The following is an 18,431-nucleotide window of genomic DNA, read 5'->3' on the forward strand; positions in this document are numbered from 1 at the left end:
TCACAAATAACATTAGACTATGAATTTCAGCTTCTTGCATGTGACTAGTCATGCTGGAAAATGGTATTTTATGCAGCGTAGGAGGCTTCCTTACACATGGATGAAGAAGCCGCTTTCAAGTCTCTTAGCAAAACTTGCATGAAGGTAGTTGTGTGAACCAAACAGGGACACCATAACCATGTGTAAGATTACATATACAGAGAAATAGTTTTCTGTGAATACTGGAAGAAGGGAGAATTAAAAATCTAAACTCAGATGATATAGTTTATGGAATTTTACAGCCTTCCTCATTGCTATTAATTTTTTCTACAAAGAATTAATTTCAATACTCCTAATAAGAGTATCTTAGTGCAATACACTGCAACACAAAAATCAATTACAGTGCCTAAGTTCTGTTTGGGTTTTGTTCCAGAGCACTATACAACTCCTTAAATTCCGTTAAAAGTAAACTGGCACTTGTGCCTCCTGCCCCATAACTAGATGTACAGGAAAATGTACTCGCTATTTAAACTTCTATCTGAGATGAGCAACTTAACACTGAAGTAGAGAATTTATGATTATATAAAGAGATTAAGAAAAAAGAACAACAGGAAAACAACTGACCTCATCTGAAAAACTGATCTTGAGATACATCTGAGTGCTGACTAATAACATGCTGTAGAAGCCATTGTTAAAATATACTGAGAAGAACACAAAAGGCAATACTGGAAAATCTGTACATGAAACTGCAGGGCTGGTAGTTCAGCTTTTTAATAAAATATCTGATTGTTTGGTGTATTATGACTGGACTACTGAAATGCTAGAATTGTAAGAAACGTAAGAATTTCCTTCAAGAAATTCTTATGAAATATTATTGGGTAACTTACCAAATATTATTTGGGTAACTACCTGGCCTTTTAGTCTGGCTTCAATACAGTGGAAATTTTCAAGTAAAATTTTCAAGGATAACTTATTAAAAGATGAGTGGAAGATAAGAATAACAATAAAGGACAGGAGAGGGTTCTGGAAGAAAATGGAATCCTGGCTAATGAAAGAGCTGATGCCAGATTAATCTGATATATTTCTTTGTTAACTGATTTTTCTAGACAAAAGACATAGTTAATTAAATCTGTCTGGATGTCGGTAAATAGCTGGTGCAACATGGTACCAAATGGCCTATTAAATAGTTCTTCAAAGGAGGTATTTATCTGTTAAATGTACAGTGTATTTTGGAATTTAAAGATCTCATACTGTGGATCATAACTACATTCTTGGAAAAAAAATTGTTCTCATATTGAAGTACTTACATGTTACCCTATGAAAAACACATGATTTATTTTTGCTCTTTATCGACAGCTTGGTGAAACATTTTGATCCGCAACCATGGGGACCTGTTTTTTCTGGTCTTCTACAAATTTTCTGTGTTTCTGAAATGATATCAGCTTGTTCTACAGCCTCATTTAGCCATGCCACCTTTCCCTCAGGAAGGTAGAAGGTAAAACCTGTGACAGTGTTGGCAACGATCTTGGAATGCCATGCTACGTTTTTTAAGTAAGGCTCAAGATAAACATACCTTTCCCCCTCCGAAGTTCCCTCCAGCAAAACGATGCCATCTAAAATTTAATGTTAAATTTTATTCCAAAATAAAACTTGGAATGAAAATTGAAGATTAAAAAATAAAACAAAATGACATATAAAAGTGTATTAAAATTAGTTTATTACTGATTTTTGGAAAATGTCGACTTTTGATCTTACAGAATTTCACATCTTAAATGATATGGCCATACTTTACATCTAGTTTGGGAAGGGAAGGAAGTAAAGAAGGAAAGGTTTAGAGTGAGTTCATAAGGCAATTAGAAACCATATAGGTGTTTTGGGTATTTTATACCCATGATGACTATTGTAATCATTAGAATCATCTTCTTTGTTACGTATTTTAAACTATAGTACAGAATCACATGATACAGAATGCAGAAGAAGTTGATTTTCAGTCAGAGCGGTGAGCTGCTCCGACTCGCTGGGCAGCTGCGCAACTGCTGGTGCCACGCGGAAGGCGTCACGGCAGCAGCGTTTTCATCCTCAGAACAGCGTGGTCACAGTACCGGCTCTTCTTGTCATGAGAAAATGTCCCAGAAACACACAGAGCCACCGGTATATTTAGACAATCTGCCTCCCACCGCTCTGGTTTATGTTTTATGGGATTGAGCTGCAAAAAGGGCACTTCTGTGGTAAATGAAATCAACCTGGCTTTAGACCTGTTAGAAGACAAACGCACCATCTTGTGCTCTGTAGCCAGTCCTGGAAAATGTTGGTGATAATTTATTTTAAGGTGTCATTTATTAACGTAAGTGAACCATACTACTGCTAGTTAAAAGCAGAGTGCACTGTTCATCCTGCTGTCATCCTGACAATCTGCAAAACATCTTTCTTACGCCTCAAAATATCTGAGGGGCATGTCAAGTGAAATGTTCATTATGGTTTTTATTGCTCTTCCATCTTTTTCTCTATGTATTGTATTAGCTGCTGCAATTTATCTTGTGATTTAACATATCTGCTGCATTAATGATAATAGTGAATGTCAGGATTATAAGAAGCAATTGGTAGGGAAAAAGCCAGCTGCAACACAGCTTTCTTGAGACATTTGTCCTGGCTATTCCAGCACCAGCACTAGATCAGCAAAACAAACATATACTTTAAATGCAGAGCAGGTTTAAACTTATTCTTACATTTAATACAACCAATTTTCCTAGGCCATGAGCTAACCTGGAAAATGGAGCCATTAGAGTAGCTGTGAATTTAGCTCATGAAGTGGCTTTCATTCCTATTGCACATTAAGTCTTGAAACCAAATGGAAGTGTGCTCTTGGCTGTAACTCAATTTGCTTCTCTCTTCCCTGATTTATGCCCCAATAGCAAAAACAGAGCAGCCCTACACGGTCGCGTTCAGAGCTAAACTTCACCCTTGCTCCCTGGCTCTGCCGTATTCCAGAGTCATTCATCTTGAAAACGGTGGCAAGTCCCAATTGCTAAAACACTTGGCCCACATGCATCTTGGGAATTCTGTGCTGTAGAGCAATGTAAAACCCCACAAGGACCGAATCTGAAGCGGCTGCAGCAACCTTTGTGCCGAATACCACCCTCTCACCTTACTGACTGCTGGAAAGGGTGATAGTCATGTCTGTCTAGTCATCACAGACATGGCAATTACTGATTACAGAAACCACAGCAGCAGATTAAAACCAAAACGTACAGGATGTTAATCTATAGCTAATCAGCAATTTATATGTTGAGTTCAATGTCAACAAAATCTGCCCTCCCAACACAGAATTTCATCTGCTCCATAATATTAATAAATTAAAAGGATATTATAAACAAATTCTTGCTCCACATGAAAGAAAAGACCATTTCTGTCATAACTTTCTGAATAAATACCTAATTCAGAATATATTTATTACGCTGAGTTTTGTAAGTGTATGCTACCTTATAAACAGCGGGTATCTTCAAGGACAAGGATCATCTTTTACAGTGGCCAGATTACTGGAGAGGCTGATTTGGTTAACTTTCCAAAATGAGAGCTGAAGGGGAACATGATAACTCTACACAAATCCATAAGGGTTACACTAAAGTGCAATGTGGGCAATGAAAAATATGGGTGCCTACAGGTTCCATATAAATACTGGCTGGCAAGGGGAAGGTTTCTAAATACCAGAGGAACAAGGTTGTGAAACACCTAAGAGACTAATGTAGGCAAAGAATTCCTAACCAAATATAGGGATTTTATGGCATGGTTAGCTAAAGACTGATCATTCTCGGTAACAACTTTTGTTAGTCATTTAGTAGGAATCAGAGGAACTAGATTCATGGCAGTGTCAGAAATTGTCAAAAGCCAAGTTTGCATAAACTTATATCTTTTGTTAGATGAAACAAGGGAGTAGGTGCAAGAATATCCCTAAAACAAAGGGCGGAGGAGAAAGATAGCCAAAGAATTTACAGGAGGTCATAGACCCCATAGGTTCTTCTGCAGAGTCCTTTCTATGATTTCATAATTTTACTTATTTTTGTTTTAACACACAATCTTTGGTCAGAACTCAGCTTTCTAGCCTCAATTTCTAATGTCTCAAAACGTGAAAAATTTCCAGCAGTTAAGATGTGTGATTGCTCTAGCCACGCGGTGGCACCATTACCACACTAATAAAAATTTTAAGTGCCTGCAGAAAGACTTCTATTAACTGTTGTTTTGTTGAGCATTTCCCAAATCTAAGATAAATCAAAATTATAAGGAGGACTGGAAATACTTTGCAGCTGGCAGCACAGAAATACATTATTATTGAACTTATATTTAGCCTGTCCTGGTGTTACCAAGTTTAACTGTGAGAGACATCTAGGATTTGAGCCCATATATATAGCTCATGTATTGAGTTGTACTCGTTAGAGTAATAGCAAAACATCACGAAAACGGGAAAAAAATAGAACAGGTAAGTTATACATCTACGGAAGCTCAGTTAGAGATTTTTACAAGACAATGAAATATAGGGTTTTTAACAAGTGCAGAAATAATGTTTTCAGAATTATTCTGTAATTGTATTAATGTGAAATTCCAGTAACAGATCAGAACGCCTGCCTTTCCTGTGATTAGATTATTAATCACAGGGAATTAATAATTAATATTTTAATATATCACATGGGAAAGGCAGTGTTATTTTTAGCCTATATAGATAGATACTCTACAAACCCATTGGCTCAGCGGGTCAGCTGCTTGTAATTTCATAGAATTATAGAATCATAGAATCTTTGCGTTGGAAAGGACCTTTAAAGATCATCTAGTCCAACACCGCTGCAGTGAGCAGGGACATCTTCAATTAGAGCAGGTTGCTCAGAGCCCCATCCAACCTCACCTTGAAGGGTTCCAGGGACAGAAACCACCATCTACCACCTCTCTGGGCAACCTGTGCCAGTGTTTCACCACCCTCACTCTGAAAAATTCCTTCTTTGTATCTAGCCTGAATCTACCCTCTTTTAGTTTAAAACTATCACCCCTTGTCCTATTGCAACAGGCCCTGAAAAAGGTTTGTCCTCATCTTTCTTTTAAGACCCCTTCAAGGACGGGAAGGCTGAAGTAAGGTCTCCCAGGAGCCTTCTCTTCTCCAGGATGAACAATCCCAACTCTCTCAGCCTGTCCTCACTGGAGAGGTGTTCCAACCCTCTGATCATTTTGTTGCCCTCCCCTAGACCCGCTCCCAACAGGTCCATGTCTTTCCTCTGCTGAGGGCTCCAGAGCTGGATGCAGGACTCCAGGTGGGATGTCACCAACGCGGAGTAGAGGGGCAGAATCCCCTCTCTCGACCTGCTGGCCACGCTGCTCTGGATGCAGCCCAGGATACAGCTGGCCTTCTTGGCTGCGAGCACACATTGCTGGCTCATGTCCAGCTTTTCATCCACCAGTACGCCCAAGCCCTTCTGGGCAGGACTGCTCTCAATCCCTTCATCCCCCAGTCTGTACTGATACCGTGAATTGCCTCGACCCAGGTGCAGGACCCTGCACTTGGCCCTGTTAAAGCTCCTGAGGTTCACATGGGCTCATTCCTTCAGCTTGTTCAGGTCCGTCTGGATGGCATCCTGTCCCCCAGGCGTGTCAACTGCACCACTCAGCTTGGTGTCATCTGCAAACTTGCTGAGGCTGCACTCGATCCCACTGTCTATGTCATTGATGGAGGTATTAAAGAGTACTGGTCCCAATATGGAGCTCTGAGAGGCAGCACTCATCACCGATCTCCATGTGGACATTGAGCCACTGACCCGTACCCTCTGGATGCAATACTTACTGTTAAGTCTTAACTCAGTGCTGGAAGATCTCAGTAACACCAAAGAGGTATGAAAATAAGAGGAAAATCAGACCAAAATTATACAGAGCTTGGGAGAAGCTTGGGAGAAGCTTGGGAGAAGACAGTACTGTCCAAATCCATAAAGACAGACATTGACTTGAAATACAGAGGCATCACTCCATAAGGGGAGAGGGAAAGGATAAACATCACATTTGTACAAAACCCTCTACAAGCCTCTCTCACCCAAGAGAATTAGGTTTGTACTCTAATACCTGCTTGGCCTTGTAGAGGTGCTCAGCTGATACGGGATCACCAGAGCTTTGTGAGTCTTTTCTAAATTGATCCCTTGATTTAACCTATTTATTGCACCCATCAATATGATACTGCATGAAAATAAGGGCTAAGAGCAAAGTGTTCTACTTTCAGGAAAAGAACAAAGGATGTCAGTGCTAAGGAGTGGTGACAACCCTGCAGTCCTCTACTTCTATGTGTTTAACATTGGCCACTCAGGATTTTCCATTCTCAAAATAGGGAGAAATAATAGAAATGCACTTTGCTAAAATGCTATGCTGATGTAAATGCCTCCACCTGGCCACCACCATGCAGGATCCAATTTTGCACCTTAGCAATTCTGAATACAAACACAATTCTATAGGGCTGGAAACCTACCAAATCTCAAAGCACATCAACACAGAATTGCAATGTCTTGACTTTTGTCACCATTAAGAGTTTTGTCTCCGTCCTGAGTAATTTTACCAGATTTCAGACACCTATTACAAGGAACCAAGCCTGAATAACTTCTATGTGGCTTCATTCTGAACGGAAATATTGTTATACTCCTTGGGAAGTGAGAATCCTCACTCATTACAGTCCCTGGTGAATGACCATAGATTTTGAAAAATTTCCAGGGCAAATGTGTAATTTTCCACTTAGATCTTAAATCAGTGTTTCTAAAAAATTCTACTTGTGCATCTTCAAAATAACTTTCTTCCTCTCTACTTCACACTTTATAAAATACAAATTGGTGCAAAAATTCTCCTGAAACTTATGCCAATTGTGTATTTATCAAATTTAAAATGAGAATCGCCATGTTGCAATAGAAATTATTAAGTAAGTAAATATGCATGTTCCAACCTAGAACGTTCTGCACTTCCCTGATGTGCACTCATGACCCTTATTCAGAGAAAACTGCCCAAGGCTGCTAGAAATTAATGTAGATGGATACAGGTCAAATTTTGTCCAGGGTTCAAATGCAAAACTTGAAAAGAGCTGTGACTGGTAACCAAAAGTTCAAATGTTTAATTTCCCTATAAATGGCTGCTTTTGTCACATTTCTGCATGTAAATTGGATTTGGAAAATGTTCTCTCTTCAGTTGAAAATCTGATATAGATCTACATCTACTTGTAAATAGAGATATTAGGACTCATACGGCATATTCCACAGTTGTGTGGAAACCAAGACTTGCTGTAAGTGCTTGGATGTAAAATTCTTTTATACATACATTTGCAATCTTTCCAATGCCCTCATAATACTATGGAGTTAGTAAAAAATCAAAAGTAGTGCTGGGATGTGGTTTGCGACCTTCCTGAATTTAATGACCACTAGACATTTTTCAAAAGGATGTGTAGAGTCCTACATGGCTAACTAAGGCCTATGGATGAAGGATTTTCTTGTCTTAATTATTTTCATGGGCATATAGCCTAGAAGCATTTTATGAAATCCCCGCTATTGAAAACCACAGCAGTAGCTGGCAGCATCTGGAAAGAAAACTGAATCAAAGATTGGTCTAAGAATTTTCTTAGCTTAACAACCAGATAAAAAGTGAGCATAAAAATTAAAATGTATTTTTCCAATACGAGCAAAATCTATTCAATGATTACAGTGAGTTTACATTACAGTCCGAAACGGAATGGAGACTGATGAATTGGACAGGCAGTGTCCTAATTACTCACATATTAAAAAAACCCAAGTCAGAATAGGCCACCAAGGGTTAATATTTAGCTGACACCATTGAAAATCTCATTACAAACACTGTGGCAGATAATTGATCTGACTGTTTGGCTGACTGAGTCAGTGGCCCCAGAGATTTATGTACTCATGCAGTTCTGCAAAGTCCTCGCTTGGGTCTGGCTTTGGGTACCTGTTCAGTGAAGGCACCTCAGAGTTTGCAAAACGAAGAGCTAAAATCTGCTGGCCACGGCTCAGAAGGTCATAACTCACAGGCTCATCTATCAAAGAAGAAAAGGCCATGTCATGCTTTCCAGAGGTGGCAGATGAAGTAGATGCAACTAATATTCAAAAAAGAGGGGGAGACTGCATGTTAAAAGATGCTGCTGTCAAGAGGTTAAAAATATCATGGTCAGTGTTGACCCTGAGACTGTGCAATCAAATGTCACTAAAAGGTGCTTCAAATTTTGTTTGTATGACTTACTTTTGATTTCTTGTTAAGATTTATACCTCTGGTCTCCTACATGTACTTAGTGGTTTCCACTGTTTTACTACACCTAATTAAGAATTGAAGAACGGTTTCTGTACAAAATTTGAAACATCTGTTTGGACAGTGCTAAAGAGCACAATAAAAGTCAATTATCAACAGTAGACAAAAATCCACTTTTATAAGTAGACAATTTAAAAATGCCAAATACTCTCCGCTGTAGTCATTATGAACGAAGTCTGAAAGAAAACACTTGTCTGCCACAAAATCCGATTATTTTTCCAACGAATATGCAAAATACAGATAAAATGATGTCTACGTATTTTTGTGTGGTGCCCTCCATGGCCTACCCATAGCTCTGAGCTCACATATTGCGTTGTATTTGATGTGACAAGTTGTTGCAGACACTATTAACAGCAGCTGTTAAATGTGGAAGCTGATTGAAAATGTAAGTGTTCCTGTCCTGGTCCAGGACTTCCAGTGATTTATGTGGATCTGGACTAAGGATATTTAAATTACGGGCTCACAGTGAAGAAGAAAAGGGAAGCAATTAATCAAAAAAGACAACCAGAAAAAGGCACGATAATACACTGCAGTTTATGAAAAGAAAAGGGGGTCTATTTATCTAGCCCAACTTTTACAAAACAAAAAAAATCATTGAAATGGTGGAACATTTTCTGAAGCACACAGAGAGGATGTGTCTTTTACCAGTGATGTGCATGCTGATGGTGCATTTTACCTTTCACATGCTGCTGCAGTGTAGCAACAGAAGATTTATGCAATTCAAGAAACTCTCTCAAAATGTAACTTTATTATATTTCATTTGTTTAAAAGTTGTTGCAGTAAAAATCTTTTTTTGATGAGAATTTCAATGCTGTTGGTTTGAGTCTCATTTCCTTTTTTGCTCTTTTATTTAACTCTTATTATCTTTTTTTATTTTAACAAATTTTTTTATTAACAAATATTTAACAAATATATTATTAACAAAAGGAGCGATATCCTATCACTGAGAGAGAGACTGAACAGGCAGTTTATGTGATCTAATAATTAGACCAGGTGTGCATTCTAAGAATTATGTTCTAATCTAACAGCAGTCAATTAAGCAAACCTGGTCAGTTGAATACATGGAGCTTTTCTGTACATACTGTGAACCACGGGTCAGAGGTCCTGAATTCAAACTTTGGTCAAACACTTCCAACACAAATATTACTTGCACTCACAAGTCAAGTACTAACGATCCTCAGTTATTATCTATCACAGCTATCCAAGTAGTGGCAGGGGGGGAGATGGATTTCGCCTACGGAGAGGCCATCGCAGTCTTTGAAATGTAATCATGAAAGGGAACAAGGGAAACACAATGTATTAAATAAACAGAGCATTATATTATATTTTTCCTTTTATAAAGCTTCATGACTGCCTTACAGGGTCTAGAATATCCAGATGCCATGAAGGAATCAGATGCTTGTATCAGATTGAAACACATAACATTCCTGTGGGAAAATAAAAAAATCTAAGAGCCTTACCTTGATCTCTTTAGCTGTGATTCCTTATTTTTTTATTATATGGCAATGCTGCCCTCAGGGAACAACTAGGAGGGGAGACAAAATTTTCAATGCCCCAAAACAAATAGCTCCTGTACTAGAAAGGAAACCAGATAATACAGACTCAAACAGCGAGAGGAACAGAGAATGGTAGAAAGCAGCATCTCCTCACCTCAGCCAGCATGAAAGCTGAGGAGATCACGAACTGAAACCTCAGCCCAGAGCCCTCACTACAAAATCTTGCTGTCTTGCTTTGCTCATTTTATACTGTTTTCTGCTGGCATCTTTGCAGAGTGTAAAAATACAGTTGTGTTGGGAACATTAAGCACATAAACACTATAGAAAAAGTAAATCAGTTTTTTCCTGTATATTTGTATACTCTATAAAGTATGAGTGGAAAGAATGTAGTCAGATGCCGTATTCAGATACTCAGATAGGCATGGATAATTGAATATATCTTGATGGAATTACTTTCACTGAAGTAGGCATGATTTTCAAAAGTAACATCTAATATTTTACTTTGAGGAAAAGCATAAACAAACTTCCTGAAAAAGAATGTTAATGCCATTCTGCAATTTATTATGTTAATTTTATTTTAAATGTACTTGCACTGCAAATTGAAAAATTATATTCTAGTTGTATATCCAGTTCACAGACAGAATATATTACTGACGTGAAAAGAAACTGTTACTAAAAGGACAATCACTAACTCCTTCAGAGCAGGCATTTTTGTAAGCCAGACAAAGAATATGGAAGCATGGTCAACAAATTTGTACTGTAATACTGTGCTCCAGAGAAAACTAATGTATTTATGCATCTGAAAAATCATAGAGTAAGACCAGTGACCTCTTCTTCTGCTCATCTGTACAAATCACCTGAATCTTTCATCTGTTATAGACCAATCACAAAACCAGAGCTTTTTTGTCTTTTTAACATTAAAAATTTGAACAAAGAGGGAATCTTATCAGATTAGCATCTTATTTGTTTCTGGAAGTGAAAAGCAAGGGTTATGCATGACACTACAGACATATTTGACGGCCACTGGTCAGACTTCTAAGGCAGCTTCATTAACTGGGATGTAATTTTTCTTAATTTATACTCAAGGCCAATTAATTGTGTGAAACTGAGTTTTCATTAAAACTCAGGCTGAGGAGTTGCCACTGTTTTATTGCCGTAAGAATGACGACTATAACTATGGTTTCTGTGGAAAATGACGTTTACGGCGTTAGACAGTGCTGATTATGGCAACAGTCTGTTTACCTGTCAGTTCCTCCACCAGCATTGTTTAAAGCACTGACTTACTACAGCCAAATCTGACAGGAAGAAATCGTCTCAAAGGTAACCGCATTCCCCAAAGCTTTGTGAAATGTATTGCCCGGGCAGAGGGGAGAGACCCCAGAGGACGGAAGAAAAGGCAGGCAACGTCAGCGATCCCTCCGGGATGGGGCAGCCAGCCTTGGCGCTGGGGCCGCGCCGGTGGCCACGGGCTTTGGCACCGGTCCGACCCCAGCCAAAACTTGCTGCCTCCTCCCCGACGGCAGCTAGACGGGAGCAGGACTGAAACGAGCAGGGAGTATGGTGGGGGTGTGGGAAGCTGCGTGGGCTGGGGGCAGGGAAGGGCAGCCGCAGAGAGGGGAACCGGGAAAAAGCAAGGAGAAACCTGCAGTACTGCCGTGGTTCCTTGCAGGGTACATGGGGGAAGACTGATGAGTAGAAGGGGCTGGCCAGGATCACAGGGACGTTGACAGAAACCCCCAGGAAACTGGGCCTCATAACTTCTCTGCTCACAAAAGAACTTGCTAGTTTTTTACTGAATCTCTCAGCGAACAAATTTTCTCTTTCACAGCCAACCTAAAGAGCACAGGAAAAGGTTATATCTGAAGCTCACTAATGAGCATCTTTAGTGCTCATTAAGTAGGTATGCTAAAAGCTACTTAAGCTTCTAATGCTTGCAAATGTAAACATTTAAATGACCATATCAAATCCTGCATTAGGGCACAGAAAATAGATAAAGTGATTTGGTTTGCTTTCCTAGCTGGATCTGCATAAAGCAGCTGTTCTAAATTCTGCTGTGTTCCGTCATTCTTCTTGTTGTTCCTAAAGATGGAAGATTTTTTTAAAGTATACACATTCAGTATAATCTAATTTCATAGGATTATTTCAAATAAAGAGCAATTCATGAGTAGGAGTTGATAACTCAAGCTAACATTAAAATTGCCTTGTACCCACTTTAATTAACTCAGATTTTAAAAGTATAGAAATAGCTTCAGCGTGCAGAACACCAGATTAATGGCAGTGTGCTAAGTATGGGGGGAAGCACAGAACACTGGGAATCATTTTGCCTCTTAGTGGAATGCAAAACAGATCAACAGATGTTGCATTATGTAGTAGATGCCTTTATGCCTGATCTATTCCATTTGTTCAGCATGATACAGTCTCATAGCAAAAGCTCCAACTTCTTTTAAATATCAAACAGTATTTTTCGTTGGTTAAGGGACCCAATAGATTCGTGGATTCTGAAGACAGAAGACATATCAGAAAGGTAATTGTATGGAGAAGGCAAAATTGAAGAGCTGCTCCGCGTTTTAAAATTTGGATCAAATGTTTCCTCCAAGTTTAAAAAAAAATGACTTAAATTTCTGCAGATTTATTAATGCATTCATGGGCTTTTTACAACTAAGAAAAGACGCATGCAGCTCTTCCCCAGGCCATCTTCTTTGGCATCTCTAGACCTTTTCATTTCTCTTTCCACCAGTGCAGGGTTATTCAGCAGAGAAACTGTCTGTCTGCCTTTTGGAGATTCCAGCTAGAATAATTTGATAGACAGGCATTTGCTACATGTGCTGGGATGTCCAACGCTGCTCTTCCCCCCTGCTCCCCCCTTCCCCCAGTTTCTGAAGTTCTCTCCTCCATTGGTCTTTGTTTTCTTCATTTGCTCTTTTCTGGCCTACCCCAGCACTCTCTGGAGCAGGGTACCTGTTCAATGGGTACCTACGAACAGGGGTGGATGGTGGGACCTTGAGGGGGCATTCAGCGCATCCACTTGCTGCAAATCAGAATCAACGATGGCCCCTACAATATTCTCAAAATATGTTCACCTAATACGTTCTTAGAGACTTACAGCGACTGAGATTTCACTATTCAGATGCTTAACTAACACACCATTAGAAAGTCTTTTTCATTATCTATACTACCTTCCCTTGGCAGAAATTCCAGCCATTACTTTTTGTCTTATCATCAGTAAGCTGTTTATTCTTTTCCTTTTGCAGCTCATCATCCTTTTCTCCTATTTAGAACAAGGAAACCAAGCAGCCGTCATATGACTGTTTTTCCTATTTCCAACTCACATTAGTCGGGTGTTGACGTACAAGGAACTGCAGTAAATCATCTCTGTAGATATGACTACTGAGTATAGTTTCTTTCCCTCGTTGTTTCGGGCACAGTGACTGCAGTGATGCAGCATGAAATCAGTCAAGTGTGGCTCTTTTTATTATAAATCACGTAAGCACGCTCCAGTCTTTTGGATTGGGTGGGTGCACTGCAGCAGTCAAATTCCCGTCTGGGGACTACAGCAAAGCAAGAGTGGAAGAAGGAACTTGGTGATCCTTTCCCTAAGATGAAACCGTGATTTATAATACATTTATAAGCTGCTGGGCACCTCTCTGCTGAGGAACTGGGAGTAGCTGATGAAATAGCCATGAGTGAAATCAAGATGTTCCCTGATGTTCAGACCCACCTTTAACACACATTGGAGAATTTAGAAGCGCTACAAGAAATACTTGAAGTGCAGCAATATCTGTAAAAGTAACAGCCACTTATTTACAGCATCACCATCAACTTTGGCACTTTGTAGCTTATAGATTTGAGCAGACAAATTGTGCCTAAAGATATTTTACAGATATTAATCTGTGCACTCTCAACAAAGTAATTAATAGTGGGTTTTTTCTACAGACAAGTAACAATGAGGTTAAGACCTTAATTTTTCAAAGTAGTCAAGAATTTTCTATACTCATCCAGGTACAATCCTGACTTAGACCTTGAGATACCCAAGTTCCTGGGTTCCTGTTGAAAAAAATGTAGCCTACACAAGCTGCCAGCAAAAAAATCTGCCCTTCATCTTAGTAACAAAGCCATCCATTAATCTTTTAATTTCTACAAAAAAAACCAGAAAAAATAAAACGTTTTCTTTATATATATCTATATATACCATGTAACATTCATGTACTGGGGAACAATGGCATTCATCTTGGAATAATCATCACTACAGAAAAGTGCAAACTTTTGACTCCGCTTTGCTAATGCAATAAACTCTTGTCTCAATGGGAGACCAGCAGGCTATACTGAAATCTCTGTACATCCACAGTTGCAGTTCCCACCACTCAAAAGGATCCAGTTCTGCTCATCAGAAGTGCTGGAAGATGGATGGCCTCTAAGATCCTTCTGCTTTTATTGCTAATCAAGTACTTGCCGTGCCCTATAACTCCACTGATAATTCATGGCATTGGCATAGGAATTTTTATCCCAATACTGCTGCTGCCATGTACCACTGAGAAACGTTTTAGCCCAACAAAAAATGATAGAATACGGGATTTAAAAGTTTTTCTGACTTCATTGCCCCGAACAGTTTTAGTCCATCATGTTTCAGTTTGGTCTGCCGTGGGCTGAGAGATTAACTCCTCCATAAACACTGCCTGGTGCTGTAGATGCCCTGAGTTGCACAGTGAGCCAGTAGCTCATCCTTGCCTATTCTACTACAGTATAGTTCACAATGGTTTCACACAGAAGGAGATTTTACTGCAGTTTTGAAGGTACGTTTACCCTTTTCATCTTCAACTAGACGACACAAGAAAAAAGCAAACATGACAATAAAAAATACTACAGAAACTACTCTCAAGCCACCTACCAAAAAGGGGATAAATAGATCTTTCTGACTTCCAGTAACGTTAATTTCTTCAGGCAAATTGATCTGCTTCACCTCAACAACATCCTGCTACAAATCGAGACAGTTTTTCAGGCCACTTTGCAAGCCATTTACTTACTCAAGAGAAAAACAGATTGCTCCACGCCACTCACAACTACACTTGGTTAGAAACAGAAGCCATTAATGGACTCCTGTGCCTATGAACAGACTCGTGCACTTACGGAGAGTAGAAGTAAGAAAGGACAATGGGTCTCCAGTAGTAGGTTTGGTGCATTTAATATGCTCCTAAACTATTGAGGGACAAGCTGTGGTTTGATGTGCCCTTGAAAACCTTCAGTGATGGAGGTTCTGTAACCACATTTGGTAGTTTATGTTAGTTCTTCATTACATCTGTGTCTAAAACTTAACTTCTTTCCTATCTTTAAATCCCAGTTTCTGTCACTTAAACTCATTTAAGGATATTGTCAGGAGAAAAGTAAAAGGCAAAGACCTCCAGAGAAAAGTAGGAGCAAATATATTTTACAAACCAGGAAAAAAATACAAAATTTCCAGAAAGAGACATAATTAAACAATTTAAAAATAGAAGTTACCTTTAAAGTTTTAAATACAATGTTTTGCCAGTAAAGTGTGAGTCCATCATTTGGACACTTCTGTGTCTGCAGTTCTAAGTTCTGTGCTATTGTAAAAGAAGTTATTATCTTTAAAAAAACCCAGAAAATATAACTTTTGCTGGTTTAGTAAAATTCTATTGACTAGAGTAGAAATATAATTTGTAACTTGTCCTCTTTCAATCACAGTACAAAATACCAGTTGTTTCCAGATGCAACAGAAAAATCTGCTTAAATAGCGAGCAAGATAATAACTTTCTACTTACACCTAGAGACACACATTACAGCTAGGCAAGAAAACTTCTATTCTGAAATTGAATGCTTTTTCCTTAGACTTCTTGTTCCACTTCTTTCTCCTCCAAATTTTTCTTCCCTGAATGGTGCTGAATACCTCTCTTATAAACAGAAGTAGCTGGTCCTCAATTAAGCGGGAAAAAGAAGCTACTGATGAAAAATGAATAGTTTAGATGAAGGTCTGTTAGGCAATGTGATTACGCTAGTCTGAATAAAATGTTTAAGCTAAAGACCTAAATCTGCTTTTCGCATTGAATGTGTTAGAAAGTAGTATGTTTCCTGTTTCCTTGATTCTCTGTTACTAATTTTGTAGTCTTTTAGTGAATAGTCTAGCCTAAGTGAATTGGATTTTGATGGATATATATGGAAGTAATGTCTCTGCCTCTGATCAAACAATGGACATTTGTTCACTAAAGCCATTTCACATGGTTGTCTCCTCTCTCTCTGGGTAAATACCAGAATTGGGGGGCTAGAGTGCGGGGGAAGCTTTACGTTTCAAGTGCAGCTTATGCTATAGCAGCCTGGACAGCTGCGCCATCCTGGTCTTACTCCTCATCACCTCCAGTTCTCTGCCTTGCAATCTAATTTCTTTTTGGCCATGTATTCCCCTTCTTGTTCAGGAATAAGATTTACAAAACAATGAGGTCAATATTTGTTTGTAACTATGCAAAATACTCTAGGGAATGTTTCAGATTCCAGAAGGTTTTTTTGTAGTTTATGAAGCCAGAAAAGGCTTGTATACATCATATATACAAAACATAAAACTACAGAGTATCAAAACTCATAGGTTAAATAAACTGAAATCCTCATCCAGCTTCCCGATTTTTGTTTTGGAGATAGGGCACAATAAAAATTGAGACTGGTTTTTAAAATAATACATGTGTATGGCAGGCAACCTTTTTTTTTTTTTTGGTAGAACTGATAATTTTGTAACTATTTTTTTTTTAATTATTATTTTATGTAAAGGTGTAAAATGGCTAGAACAACTTGCATAATTTTTTTTGATTCCTGTCCTCAGAATAACTTGGTGTAACCAAATGGTAATATATCACTATCTGGATTTTAAACTGAAATGTAATTTCTCACTCTTAAGGTTCTTCATTATTTGAAAAATGAACCTTTTAAAGAATATTTTAATACACGTTTGATGCGTTTGATAGTCTTTGAGCTACTCTACCTTGAAACATAATGCTAAATTTAAAGTTACACTTGCAAAATTATTTATAAAATGGTAATTATCCCTCCTATCCAGCCTGACTTAAGTAGTACATAGAGCAATTTCTTTGTAGCAGACTAATCTGGGATTTTGTTAATTGCCAGCAATTAGAAGCATTTCTCTGCAGATGTTTCTCCTAGTAGCTTCTCCATGACCTGAACTCCTCTTTTGGAGACCCTGAACAAGTCTACATCCATTTTCAATTTTTAAACACAAGCCAACAGCTATAGACTTCAAGAAGCCCTGAGACAGAGCTGCTCGTCTTCCAGAAGATATTGGCCTTTCCGTACGTGGTCACATCACCCTGATGCCTCTCTTAACAGCACGCTGATGCCAAGGCTTAGCTTCCCTTATTTTGCGTTTCAGAGCGTTACTCTGACCAGAGCTTTCAGACACTCCTGTGCTGCTTCAGCAGAAACAGAGATGAACTGTTACATACAGAGAACGTAATCTTTGTTTTCTCACAGAAAGTTAGAGCTAAATGTTCACCTGGTAAACTTGTACAGCTTCACTGGCTCCCGTGGGCTAGATAATGTACACTGGATGTGAATCTAGGACTTTTTAAAGTGGCTTATGTAAGAGGCAGTACAAATGAAAGGAATACATTTGTAAAAGAGTGAAGGAAAAAAATCCAGGAAATTATTTTATTCTGTTGGCCTGGTATTTTTCTATTGATTTAAGATTAATTCCACCATGTTCATTGGCAGTTTATTGCTTTTCAACAGATGCTACTTCATTCACCGCCATTGAGTCACTTCTGAGTTCAGCTGGGAAAAATCAACTATGTGTATTCCTCGTGTGAGAAGCAGAGAGCTCAGAAATCCCTATACACTATATAAACGAGCCTTAGAAGCCGGTGAGCTACTTTGTTTATAATTACGTTTTACTTCCTGGTCGGTGGAAATGTGAATGATGAGCAGGACTAGAAGTGATTTGGATAAAAATCTGTATCTTTCCTTATTTCTGGCAAAGTAATTCCACAAGACCACGTAGGAACTGTAGAAGAGAAAATACCACCGCAAGAGCCTCCTCAAGGACGCACGTGATGCAGATGCTGCGCACATCCGTGCGGGTGTTCGCCTGGCCTGGAGGGTTTCCCGCAGGGCACAGCAGTGTGTGGCTGGGCTCTCCCGGGTGCCGGAGCAAGGTTTGCCCCGGGACCCCTTGGCGATGCCCGAGAGCTCAGCACAGCAGTTTGCCCCCGCTCCTGAGCTGTGGTGATTCCACGTTTGTGCTAGGAACCAAGACACAGGTTTTAAACTTCGCAGGGTAACGAAAAAGTCTGATTTAAAGTGAAGATGATTTTAAGACCTCTATTTAATGTAGAAATAAATTCTATTTAATTTTGCCAAAATGATATGCAAACCCACTTCTTTTCCTGTGAGAAAGGATTGTTTCTGTTGTGGATAGCTTGCCTTTTAGTCCTCCTTTTGGCTTTTATAACTTTCCTAAATAAACTCCAAGGAGAGCGATTTATTTCTGAAGAATATTGTCTTTTAATATTGTTTTTTACATTATTTTGTCTTAAGTGATGTAATAAATATTTTTGCAGAAGAACATGAAAAAAATAATCATTGTGGCATGGCTTTTTGTTGCTGATATTCTTCCACTGTCAA

At 38.9% G+C, this 18,431-nt stretch overlaps 1 protein-coding gene across 1 annotated transcript in view; it reads right to left on the reverse strand.

Moving 5' to 3' along the window:
• SV2C (synaptic vesicle glycoprotein 2C) overlaps nt 1–18,431 on the reverse strand; it is a gene marked incomplete at both ends in the record, with an annotated part of 77,861 nt that overhangs the window by 23,480 nt on the left and 35,950 nt on the right. The window lies entirely within an intron of this gene.

This window comes from Phaethon aethereus (genome assembly GCF_964289735.1).
Source record: "Phaethon aethereus genome assembly, chromosome: Z".
In the NCBI taxonomy this organism is placed as follows: Eukaryota; Metazoa; Chordata; class Aves; order Phaethontiformes; family Phaethontidae; genus Phaethon; species Phaethon aethereus.